We start from the raw sequence: 13,258 nt of genomic DNA, 5'->3' as shown, positions 1-13,258 counted from the left end.
TACAATGGTGTACAACATTTACGACTGTATAAAACATCGTAAGGTGCCATTTTAATACTCGATTGAAAATTGTTATTATACGCAAATTCAATTAGAGGTAGATATCGTTCCCACGTACCTTCAAACTCGAGAATGCAACATCTCAACATATCCTCAAGTATCTGAATGATTCGTTCAGGCTGACCATCTATTTACAGATGGAAAGCAGTGCGAAAATGTAATTTCGTACCTAGTGCAACTTGCAATTTCTTCCAAGCCGCGATGTAAACCTCAGATCTCTATCTAAAACAATAGATATAGGCACACCATGTAACCTCATGATCTGAGAAATATACAACTCAACCAGCTTATCAAGCGAGTAATCTGTATAAATCAAAACAAAATGAGCAGATTTAGTCAATCTATCTACAAGAACCCAGATTGCATCTTTCTTGCTCTGTGTCATTGGTAAACCGAATACAAAATCCATCGTCACTTTGTTCCATTTCTATTCAGGTATCATGATCGACTAAAGAAATCTAGAAGGTACCTGATGCTCGGCTTTTACTTGCTGACAAACTAAATATTTTGATACAAAGTTAGAAATGTCTCGTTTCATACCTTGCCACCAATAGTGTTGTTTCAAATCATTATACATCTTCGTACTACCTAGGTGAACAGATAGCCTACTGTTATAAGATTCATTCAAAATCATCTGAATCAACTCTGTATTTATCGGAATCCATATTCGGTTTCTGAACTGCAAACATCCCTCAGCATCTACTTGAAATTCTAAATCAACGTTCGAATCACATTGAGCCCGCTTTACTATCAAATCATTATCAACTTTATGAGCTTCGCAAATCTGCTGAATAAATAACGGTCTTGTTTTTAACTTAGCTATTATCGCACCATCATTTGACATAACCATATGTGCATTCATTGCACACAAAGAAAATAGGTATTTTCAACTTAGAGCATCAGCAGCAACATTAGCCTTTCCCGGATGGTAGTCATTCACTAGCTCGTAATCTTTTAGCAACTCTAACCATCGACGTTGTCTCAAATTCAGATCCTTTTGAGTCATCAAGTACTTCATACTTTTATGATCGGAATATTCATGACATTTTTTCACTGAACAGATAATGGCACCATATTTTCAATGTAAACACAATAGCTACCAACTCTAAATCGTGCATCGGATAGTTCTTTTCATGCGGCTTCAACTATCTCGAGGCATAAGCTATAACTCTGCCTTCTTGCATTAAAACACAAGGCAAACCATTTAAAGATGCATCACTATAAATAACAAATTCTTTACCCGATTCTGGCTGGACTAGCACTGGAACTTTGATCAAAAGGGCTTTCAACTGATCAAAACTTTTTTGGCACTTTTCTAACCACTCAAACTTAACATCTTTTTGCAGAAGCTTGGTTATGGGGTTGCAATCATTGAGAAACCTGTCAAAAATCGTCTATAGTAACCAGCAAGTCTCAAAAAACTTTGAACTTTAGAAATGTTTCTTAGAGGTTTCCAGTCGAGTATTGCTGAAATCTTCCTCCAATCAACCCGAATACCTGATGCTGAAACAACATATCCCAGAAAACTAACTTCATGTAACCAGAACTCACATTTACTAAACTTCACATACAACTGTTTTTCTCGCAAAGTCTGTAACACAAGTCTCAAATGCTCAGCATGTTCGGTTTCAACACGGGAGTAGATCAATATATCAACAATGAACACAATTAGAAACCAATCTAAATACTATTTGAAGATCCGATTCATCAAATCCACAAAAACAACAGGTGCATTAGTAAGTCCAAAAGGCATAACCAGAAATTCATAATGTCCGTACCTCATTCTGAAGGTAGTTTTCGGCACATCATAGTCTTTAACTCGCAACTGATAGTAGCCAAACCTCAAATCTATCTTCGAAAACACTTTAGCCCCTTTTAGTTGATCAAACAAGTCATCAATCCGTGGCAATGGATATTTATTCTTTATAGTCACCTTATTCAACTGTCTATAACCGATGCACATTCTCATAGTTCTGTCTTTCTTTTTCACTAATAAAACTGGTGCACCCTAAGGAGAAAAACTCGGTTTCGCGAAACCTCTATCTGTCAACTCTTGCAACTGAGCTTTTAATTCTTTTAATTCAGTAGGTACCATCCGATACGGAGCTATTGAAATTGGAGTCGTCCCCAGTACTAACTCAATATGAAACTCTACCTCTCCGACAGGTAGCAAACTCGACAATTCTTTAGGAAACACGTCCAGATACTCGCACACAACTGGTACGAATTCAATCTTCTTTTCAGTCACTTTACTATCAAGCACATAAGCAAAGTAAGCTTCACAACCTTTTCTCACATACTTCTGAACTAACATCGAAGATATTACTACTGGTAAACCAATCAGATCATTAGATTCAATTCGAGTAATCTCATTGTTCTGACATCTCAAATCAGTGGTCTTTCTTTTACAATTAACAATGGCATTGTGCAAAGTTAGCCAATCCATACCCAAAATTATATCGAACTCGTTGAAAAGTAACAAATCAAATCAGCTGGAAAGCATGAATCTCAAATCATCAATGGGCAATTTTTACATACTTTATCAACCAGAACACACCACCCCAAGGGGTTCGATACTCGAATCACAAACTTAGTGTAACACCCCGTACCCGAGACCGCTGCCGGAGTCGGACACGAGGGGTTAACGGCTTAAACCATTCATTTTCACAGTCCATTTTAATATTTTCCAGACGACTGGCTAACTGCGTCACTGTCACCTTAAAAGTCATAACTTGAGTTCCACAACTCGAAAATCAGATTCGTAATTTTTCCAGGAAACTAGACTCATATATCCATCTACAGATTTTTTTCTAGAATTTTTGGCCAAGCCAATTAGTACAGTTTATTAGTTAAAGTCTCCCCTATTCCAGGGTTCGACTACACTGACCTTCATGCATTACGAATTGGATATCTCCCTGTACGGGGCTTCAATATTGATTCCATTTGTTTCTATAGAAACTAGACTCAAAGAGGAATCTATACATATATGGCATGGCACCTAATTATCTCTGGTTAATTTACAATGAATTTCCAAAGTCGGAACAGGGACTCCAGAAACCGTTCTAGCCCTATCTCACTAATACTTAAATATCTCTTAACATACTGTTCATATGATCTTTTCGTTACTCTCCTATGAAAATAGACTCGTCAAGGTTCGCTTACATAATTTATTCACTGTTTAATTCCATTCCTACTATTTTTAGTGAGTTTTCATATCCACGTCAATGCAGCTGACAGCATCCGCCTTTGAGGTAGACTTTACCTATTTCATAGTTTCCATGATTCCATTAGTCCTTTTTGCATACACAGCACAAATCATGATCATGATTAACCATTCCAATGGCTAATCGTTTCCAAACACTTCCATACTTCTTAATGATCAACATACAACACGATTATAGTACTATGCTAAAACGATATAAGCCATTTTCGCATGGCTATCCAAATTTACACAAAATCCATGGGTACATGACCAAATATCCTCTCACTACTAGTCTATTCTATACATGCCATAAGATATTCCAAAACATAGCAGTACCAAACAGTGGATAGTGATAGTGTGACTAGTTGTGACGATCCCCGAGCCCAGTAGCTTCCAAATGAGATCTATAAAACAGAGAAAACAAAGTAAACGGAGTAAGCATTTCAATGCTTAGTAAGTTTCAAGCAGTGTCAACAGATAACAATCAAATTATAACATAGTTATTCGTATTTTATCTCACTCTTCCTTCAGGCATACCATCCCTTTACCAAATATGCACATCTCATCATATACAATAGGCGGATAAACTTTCACATAAAAGTGAGCTCATGGGACATAGATATATTGTATGATTTCACATAACCTCTCACACCGATCCGATGTCACATACTCATAGGAATAGTCTCATGGATTGCTCTCGTATGCATCACATAACTACCTTATGATTTAGTTCAAATCAAGCTCACATATAAACTTGGAGTACATACTGTTTAACCTTTCGCATTATGTATATTTATAAGCAATTCTTATTATGCAAGTCTTACCCGGACATAATCTCCACACGTAGTCATCGGGTCGCACTGGACATAATCTCCACACGTAGTCATCGGGTCTCACCCGAACATATTTCAAGTTTCATGTACACTTAATCACATGTTTCAACATTCACATTAGCCATTCGGCTTTGCCACATATATATATACACTTTCACATTCATCACGTCGGCCATTAGGCCTTATCACATATATACACACTTTCACATTCATCACATCGGCCATTAGGCCTTATCACACATATACACACTTTCACATTCATCACATCGGCCATTAGGCCTTATCACATATATACACACTTTCACATTCATCTCATCGGCCATTAGGCCTTATCACACATATACGCATTTTCACATTCATCACATCGGCCATTAGGCCTTATCACATATATACACACTTTCACATTCATCACATCGGCCATTAGGCCTTATCATATATATACACACTTTCACATTCATCACATCGGCCATTAGGCCTTATCACATATATACATCTCATACATATTTCATATTTTTCTTGTACATCAATTTCAGCAATAGCTTATAAGCAACTCAAATAGTTTCATCAAAGTTTACAACAAAATCACATATTCACTACATGCAGTTTTCCTGAGCAACAGTCACTAAATTGTTTATAACTGGAGCTACAAAACTAAAAATCAATTGCCGTTAATTTTTCCTGAATATAGACTCACATATCTTCCATCCATAAAATTTTCAGAATTTTTGGTTTGGCCAATCAATACCAGATTTTTCTTAAAGTTTCCCCTGTTTCACTGTTGACTAATCTGACCACTCTTCACTACGAATCAAATTTTTCATTGTACAGAATTCATAATGTGTTCTATTTGATTCCATTTGAAACTAGACTCGCTAAGGAGTCTAAGCATATAAATCTTATCTTATAACCATTTTTGTACAAATTATAATGATTTTCCAAAACAAATCAGGGAATTTCGAGTCAATCCGACATTGTCTCACAAAACTTTAAATATACCTTTATAGGAAATTCCTTTGCTTACATAGTTTCTTTTATAAGACACTAGATTCAATAAGCTTTATTTTCATATTTTATTCAACTTCGAACTCGCCTTCTACAATTTTTGATGTATTTTCAAAGTTACAACACTGCAGTAACTCAAATCTGTCAAGATTAGTTCGGCACTTAAACTATATAAATTCATCCTTCTCGCTACTAAGTTTATACAATCTTTAAGTATACTAAAGTAAAGTTCAAACACTTGAGAACTTACCTCAGATACTGTTGATCAATTTCAAAACGGCTATTCAATTATATTCGCCTTCCCGCTATGCAAGATTGATTCCTTGAGCTCGTGAACTAAATCAACCAATTTAACAACTCAATTTACATTCGGCAATGTCATCACATACATAACAAAATTAGATTCATTTCTTAAACCATCCCTAGCAATTCACCTTCCAAGAACCTTGATTCAATTTAAGCTAAACCACTTCATGGTATACATTTACACATTCGGCTAATATAAACAAGGTTAGCACTTAGCCGAAATAATTTCTTTAACATTTTAAATTTCATTCGGTCTAATCTCCATATCAACTACTAATTCACAATAAGAATCAAATCCAAAATCAGCTACTATAATATATATCTAAATGCCATGTAGCTACTTAGTTGATTATCAATTATCACTTAATTCACATATTAATACATAACATCTCACATTAGCAATTCATTTGTATTATTCGAATACAAGCTCAACATGTAACCTCATCCCTTTAGTTTTCCATTCAATAATCGAACACAAAGATCACATACCTAACTCACTATCCAATCTTGATTTCTAACACAAATACTCTCCCTTAACCGAATGTCCATAAACAATTTGCAAAACATTTTCACTTCAACATAGCCGATTGTCATTAAGCAATTAAGCCACATCTATTCAATTTTTTACCAAGCTCAACTTATCTATAATCAACCTTCAATACACTAAAGCATCAAAAACAACAAAAAAGTACAACCATCCATGACCGAATGTCATCTTCATAAATTTACAAAAACATTTGCCATGAGCTAGCTTCTATACTTGATGACCACTCCAAATATACAAAGATTTTCAATGAAAGAGCATTAACATACCTTAATCCCAAGAATCACCTTGGCCGAACTTCCCCTCTTCTTCCTCCTTCAATTCACGGCCAAGAAGAACCAACTTCTTCTTTTCTTTCTTTCTCAAGTCACGGCTAAAGGGGGGAAGAACATGGATGAGACAACTTTTTTTTTTTTTCTCATCACCCTTCCCATTCATTTATTACAAACCCTTTATTCTTTTCTTTCTCCCATAACCCACTAACACAACATGTTTCCAACATGTTTCACCCCATAACATTTTGTCCATCCTCATGCTCATGGCCGGCCACTACTAGTTAGGGGGGGAAAATTGACATGCAAGTCCTCCCTTTTGACTACATGCACTATTAGATCCTTGTAGATTAGCCTATCACATTTCAAAAGTGTCACACAAGTCCTTTTGACTAAATTCACATGCAATTTTACTAAATCGAAGCTTAAAATTTTTGCACATTCATATTCACATATTTTAGACCATAAATATCACATCCAAATAATTTGGTGACTCGGTTTAGCGGTCCCAAAACCGCTTTCCGACTAGGGTCAATTTAGGGCTGTCACAACTCTCCCCCACTTAAGAAATTTTCGTCCCCGAAAATTTCTACCGATGCATAGTTTAGAATAACGTCCTCTTATAGAATTATATTCATATAAACATTAGCTCCTCGATAGCAATTGTAATTCATTATTGATTTCACATCGATCTATCATTTTCTTATCTCAAAACAAATACATAAACATTTCTACAAGTATGCACATATGTCTCATTTCCTTGATTTCATAAGCAATAATCACTTAATTTAATTCACAATTGCATTTCAAACACATATCAAGCACATACTAACATGTATAATTCACATCATCAACCCACATATTTGTAACCCACATTTTCATCCATGTATAAGCTGTAACCTGGTCGAAAATACACACATACTCAAACATCCCAATAAATATCCTTTATAACTCCATCGTATCTCAATATTCAACTTCCACACACCTGAACATTTAATTCATTCAGCACATACGAACATACCTCATTGCTGGAGTTTTTGCAAGCGTATTAACTGAAATTTTTACAGCAAGATTGCTCATTTCCGAACCACGTACCTTCGGGATTTAACCGGATATAGCGACTCGCTCGATTGTCCTCGGGACATAGCCCGGTTATAGTGATTCGCACAATTGCCTTCGGGAATTAGCCCGGATTTAGTAACTTAGCACAAAAGCCTTCGGGACTTAGCCCGGACACCATTCGAATAATCATGCACATTTAACACTAAATTATGACACATTCGTATTTCATTTTCATTAGCAAAACTCAAATACAATACACTTATCACTCTTGCACATTTCGGTTCAATATTCACACACAAAGAGCATGATTTCGATTTACTTGAGACATGATCTAATCAAATCATAATTTAAGCTCTATTACTCAAGAACTTACTTCACCTTACCAACCCTTATGTTCATACACAAAAGATCAACTTAGCCAAAGGCCGGTAGCTCGTTTATCAACTGAGCGAATACTTACTTGCAAGGGCTCAACTAATTCAAGCACATATAGCTCTTACAATGCCATATCCTAGATATGGTCTTACATATTCTCACATCTCGAGCCGACGCCATGTCCCAGGCATGGTCTTACACATTATCTCAAATCAATGCCTTCGTCCCAGACGAGGTCTTACATGAATTCCACTTCACACACTTAGTGCCCACTGACCGATCTCGCACTCATAGTGCTCGGTTAAAGGGATTTGCACACGCACAGTGCCTCTAATCATTCACACACATAGTGCTCTTATTCATTCGTTATTACACATTGAAATGACTTACCCAAGTCTATAAACATCACGTATGTACACTTTTAAACATATCGTCTCATATAAATTTGAATTCGTATAATAATGAACACTTAAACTTTGCTCAATTTACCGGCACGAAGCCTACTAGGCACGGAGGCCCGAATACACGTCACCAGCGCGATTGCTCTTCGGGACCTAGCCCGGATACATCACTAGCACGAATGCTCTTCGGAACTTAGTCCGGATACATCACTAGCACGAATGCTCCTTGGAACTTAGTCCAGATACATCACTAGCACGAATGCTCCTCGGAACTTAGTCCGGATACATCACTAGCACGAATGCTCCTCGGAACTTAGTCCGGATACATCACTAGCACGAATGCTCTTCGGAACTTAGTCCGGATACAACACTAGCACGAATGCTCTTCGGAACTTAGCCCGGATACATCACTCTCAATTCTCATGTACATATACACATATAGCAATACACATTAGTATATCATTTACATTACTTGAATACAACACAACATACTTATCGACCATTCAACTTCCAGTTCCATAGCCATATACAAAAATCACATTTATATTCATAACACTCTTTCAAAATTGCATCACTTATACCCTTAATTCAATCCAAATTGAAATTCAAATACGAGTACATGATAATGCACTGATCAACTCAATAATCTAGGCATATCTAAGTGAAATTATATCGCAAATTCCCATAGTCGAAGCTTGCTACAGCTCGATCGGGATCAAGATTCATTACAATCTGACAACCACATTTTAATAGTCAAAAATCATCACACTATCGTTTTATCACTTTATGGCATGTATAAATAGACTCATGCGTACTACGTTAGTCCTAGAATCGACTAAACCATAGCTCGATACCAATAAATTGTAACACCCGTGCACTCGAGACCGCTGCGGAGTCGGACACGAGGGTTAACGGCTTAAACCATTCATTTTCACAATCCATTTTAATATTTTCCAGACGATCGCTAACTGCGTCACTGTCACCTTAAAAGTCATAACTTGAGTTCCACAACTCGAAAATCAGATTCGTAATTTTTCCCCGAAACTAGACTCATATATCCATCTACAGATTTTTTTCTAGAATTTTTGGTCGAGCCAATTAGTACATTTTATTAGTTAAAGTCTCCCCTATTCCAGGGTTTGACTACACTGACCTTCATGCATTACGAATTGGATATCTCCCTGTACAGGGCTTCAATATTGATTCCATTTGTTTCTATAGAAACTAGACTCAAAGAGGAATCTATACATATATGGCATGGCACCTAATTATCTCTGGTTAATTTACAATGAATTTCCAAAGTCGGAACAGGGACTCCAGAAACCGTTCTGGCCCTGTCTCACTAAAACTTAAATATCTCTTAACATACTGTTCATATGATCGTTTCGTTACTCTCCTATGAAAATAGACTCGTCAAGGTTAGCTTACATAATTTATTCACTGTTTAATTCCATTCCTACTATTTTTAGTAAGTTTTCATATCCACGTCACTGCAGCTGACAGCATCCGCCTTTGAGGTAGACTTTACCTATTTCATAGTTTCCATGATTCCATTAGTCCTTTTGCATACACAGCACAAATCATGATCATGATTAACCATTCCAATGGCTAATCGTTTCCAAACACTTCCATACTTCTTAATGATCAACATACAACACGATTATAGTACTATGCTAAAAACGTATATAAGCCATTTTCGCATGGCTATCCAAATTTACACAAAATCCATGGGTACATGACCAAATATCCTCTCACTACTAGTCTATTCTATACATGCCATAAGATATTCCAAAACATAGCAGTACCAAACAGTGGATAGTGATAGTGTGACTAGTTGCTGACGATCCCCGAGCCTGTAGCTTCCAAATGAGATCTATAAAACAGAGAAAACAAAGTAAACGGAGTAAGCATTTCAATGCTTAGTAAGTTTCAAGCAGTGTCAACAGATAACAATCAAATTATAACATAGTTATTCGTATTTTTATCTCACTCTTCCTTCGGGCATACCATCCCTTTACCAAATATACACATCTCATCATATACAATAGGCAGATAAACTTTCACATAAAAGTGAGCTCATGGGACATAGATATATTGTATGATTTCACATAACCTCTCACACTGATCCGATGTCACATACTCATAGGAATAGTCTCATGGATTGCTCTCGTATGCATCACATAACTACCTTATGATTTAGTTCAAATCAAGCTCACATATAAACTTGGAGTACATACCTGTTTAACCTTTCGCATTGCGTATATTTATAAGCAATTCTTATTGCGAAGTCTTACCCGGACATAATCTCCACACGTAGTCATCGGGTCGTACCCGGACATAATCTCCACACGTAGTCATCGGGTCTCACCCGGAACATATTTCCAAGTTTCATGTACACTTAATCACATGTTTCAACATTCACATTAGCCATTCGGCTTTGCCACATATATATATACACTTTCACATTCATCACGTCGGCCATTAGGCCTTATCACATATATACACACTTTCACATTCATCACATCGGCCATTAGGCCTTATCACATATATACACACTTTCACATTCATCACATCGGCCATTAGGCCTTATCACAGATATACACACTTTCACATTCATCACATCGGCCATTAGGCCTTATCACACATATACGCATTTTCACATTCATCACATCGGCCATTAGGCCTTATCACATATATACACACTTTCACATTCATCACATCGCCATTAGGCCTTATCATATATACACACTTTCACATTCATCACATCGGCCATTAGGCCTTATCACATATATACATCTCATACATATTTCATATTTTTCTTGTACATCAATTTCAGCAATAGCTTATAAGCAACTCAAATAGTTTCATCAAAGTTTACAACAAAATCACATATTCACTACATGCAGTTTTCCTGAGCAACAGTCACTAAATTGTTTATAACTGGAGCTACAAAACTAAAAATCAATTGCCGTTAATTTTCCCTGAATATAGACTCACATATCTTCCATCCATAAAATTTTCAGAATTTTTGGTTTGGCCAATCAATACCAGATTTTTCTTAAAGTTTCCCCTGTTTCACTGTTGACTAATCTGACCACTCTTCACTACGAATCAAATTTTTCATTGTACAGAATTCATAATGTGTTCTATTTGATTCCATTTGAAACTAGACTCGTTAAGGAGTCTAAGCATATAAATCTTATCTTATAACCATTTTTGTACAAATTATAATGATTTTCCAAAAACAAATCAGGGAATTTCGGAGTCAATCCGACATTGTCTCACAAAACTTTAAATATACCTTTATAGGAAATTCCTTTACTTACATAGTTTCTTTTATAAGACACTAGATTCAATAAGCTTCATTTTCATATTTTATTCAACTTCGAACTCGCCTTCTACAATTTTTGATGTATTTTCAAAGTTACAACACTGCAGTAACTCAAATCTGTCAAGACTAGTTTGGCACTTAAACTATATAAATTCATCCTTCTCGCTACTAAGTTTATACAATCTTTAAGTATACTAAAGTAAAGTTCAAACACTTGAGAACTTACCTCGAGATCTGTTGATCAATTTCAAAACGGCTATTCAATTATATTCGCCTTCCCGCTATGCAAGATTGATTCCTTGAGCTCGTGAACTAAATCAACCAATTTAACAACTCAATTTACATTCGCAATGTCATCACATACATAACAAAATTAGATTCATTTCTTAAACCATCCCCGCAATTCACCTTCCAAGAACCTTGATTCACTTTAAGCTAAACCACTTCATGGTATACATTTACACATTCGCTAATATAAACAAGGTTAGCACTTAGCGAAATAATTTCTTTAACATTTTAAATTTCATTCGGTCTAATCTCCATATCAACTACTAATTCACAATAAGAATCAAATCCAAAATCAGCTACTATAATATATATCTAAATGCCATGTAGCTACTTAGTTGATTATCAATTATCACTTAATTCACATATTAATACATAACATCTCACATTAGCAATTCATTTGTATTATTCGAATACAAGCTCAACATGTAACCTCATCCCTTTAGTTTTCCATTCAATAATCGAACACAAAGATCACATGCCTAACTCACTATCCAATCTTGATTTCTAACACAAATACTCTCCCTTAACCGAATGTCCATAAACAATTTGCAAAACATTTTCACTTCAACATAGCCGATTGTCATTAAGCAATTAAGCCACATCTATTCAATTTTTACCAAGCTCAACTTATCTATAATCAACCTTCAATACACTAAAGCATCAAAAACAACAAAAAGATACAACCATCCATGACCGAATGTCATCTTCATAAATTTACAAAACATTTGCCATGAGCTAGCTTCTATACTTGATGACCACTCCAAATATACAAATATTTTCAATGAAAGAGCATTAACATACCTTAATCCCAAGAATCACCTTGGCCGAACTTCCCCTCTTCTTCCTCCTTCAATTCACGGCCAAGAAGAACCAACTTCTTCTTTTCTTTCTTTCTCAAGTCACGGCTAAAGGGGGGGGGAAAGAACATGGATGAGACAACTTTTTTTTTTTTCTCATCACCCTTCCCATTCATTTATTACAAACCCTTTATTCTTTTCTTTCTCCCATAACCCACTAACACAACATGTTTCCAACATGTTTCACCCCATAACATTTTGTCCATCCTCATGCTCATGGCCGGCCACTACTAGTTAGGGGGGGAAAATTGACATGCAAGTCCTCCCTTTTGACTACATGCACTATTAGATCCTTGTAGATTAGCCTATCACATTTCAAAAGTGTCACACAAGTCCTTTTGACTAAATTCACATGCAATTTTACTAAATCGAAGCTTAAAATTTTTGCACATTCATATTCACATATTTTAGACCATAAATATCACATCCAAATAATTTGGTGACTCGGTTTAGCGGTCCCGAAACCGCTTTCCGACTAGGGTCACTTTAGGGCTATCACACTTAGTAGACTCAACAGGCAATGTCTTACTGGATACTAATGTTTCACACACATAAGAATGAGTCGAACTAGTATCAATCAATGCAATAACACTAGTATCATAAAGAGTGAAAGTACCGGTAATAACATTTGGGGAAGAAGCATCCTTACAAGCGCGTATAGCATATGCTCTGGCAGGAGCATGAGCCTCAGATCGAACTACTGTACCTTTCGTCCCTTTCTGACT

At 36.1% G+C, this 13,258-nt stretch overlaps 1 long non-coding RNA gene across 1 annotated transcript; it reads right to left on the bottom strand.

Annotated features, from left to right (window-relative positions):
• Positions 1-9,672: 9,672 nt before the first annotated feature.
• Positions 9,673-12,637, bottom strand: LOC128281704 (uncharacterized). The gene is made up of 2 exons (XR_008271964.1): positions 12,478-12,637; positions 9,673-9,930 (listed from the first exon to the last, which is right to left on the bottom strand). It is a non-coding gene; the product is annotated as an uncharacterized LOC128281704 (long non-coding RNA).
• Positions 12,638-13,258: the final 621 nt, after the last annotated feature.

The sequence above is a fragment of the Gossypium arboreum genome, chromosome 10 (assembly GCF_025698485.1).
Source record: "Gossypium arboreum isolate Shixiya-1 chromosome 10, ASM2569848v2, whole genome shotgun sequence".
Taxonomy (NCBI): Eukaryota; Viridiplantae; Streptophyta; class Magnoliopsida; order Malvales; family Malvaceae; genus Gossypium; species Gossypium arboreum.
Note: the sequence above shows the minus strand (reverse complement) of the source record. Positions and strands in the feature narration are given on the sequence as shown.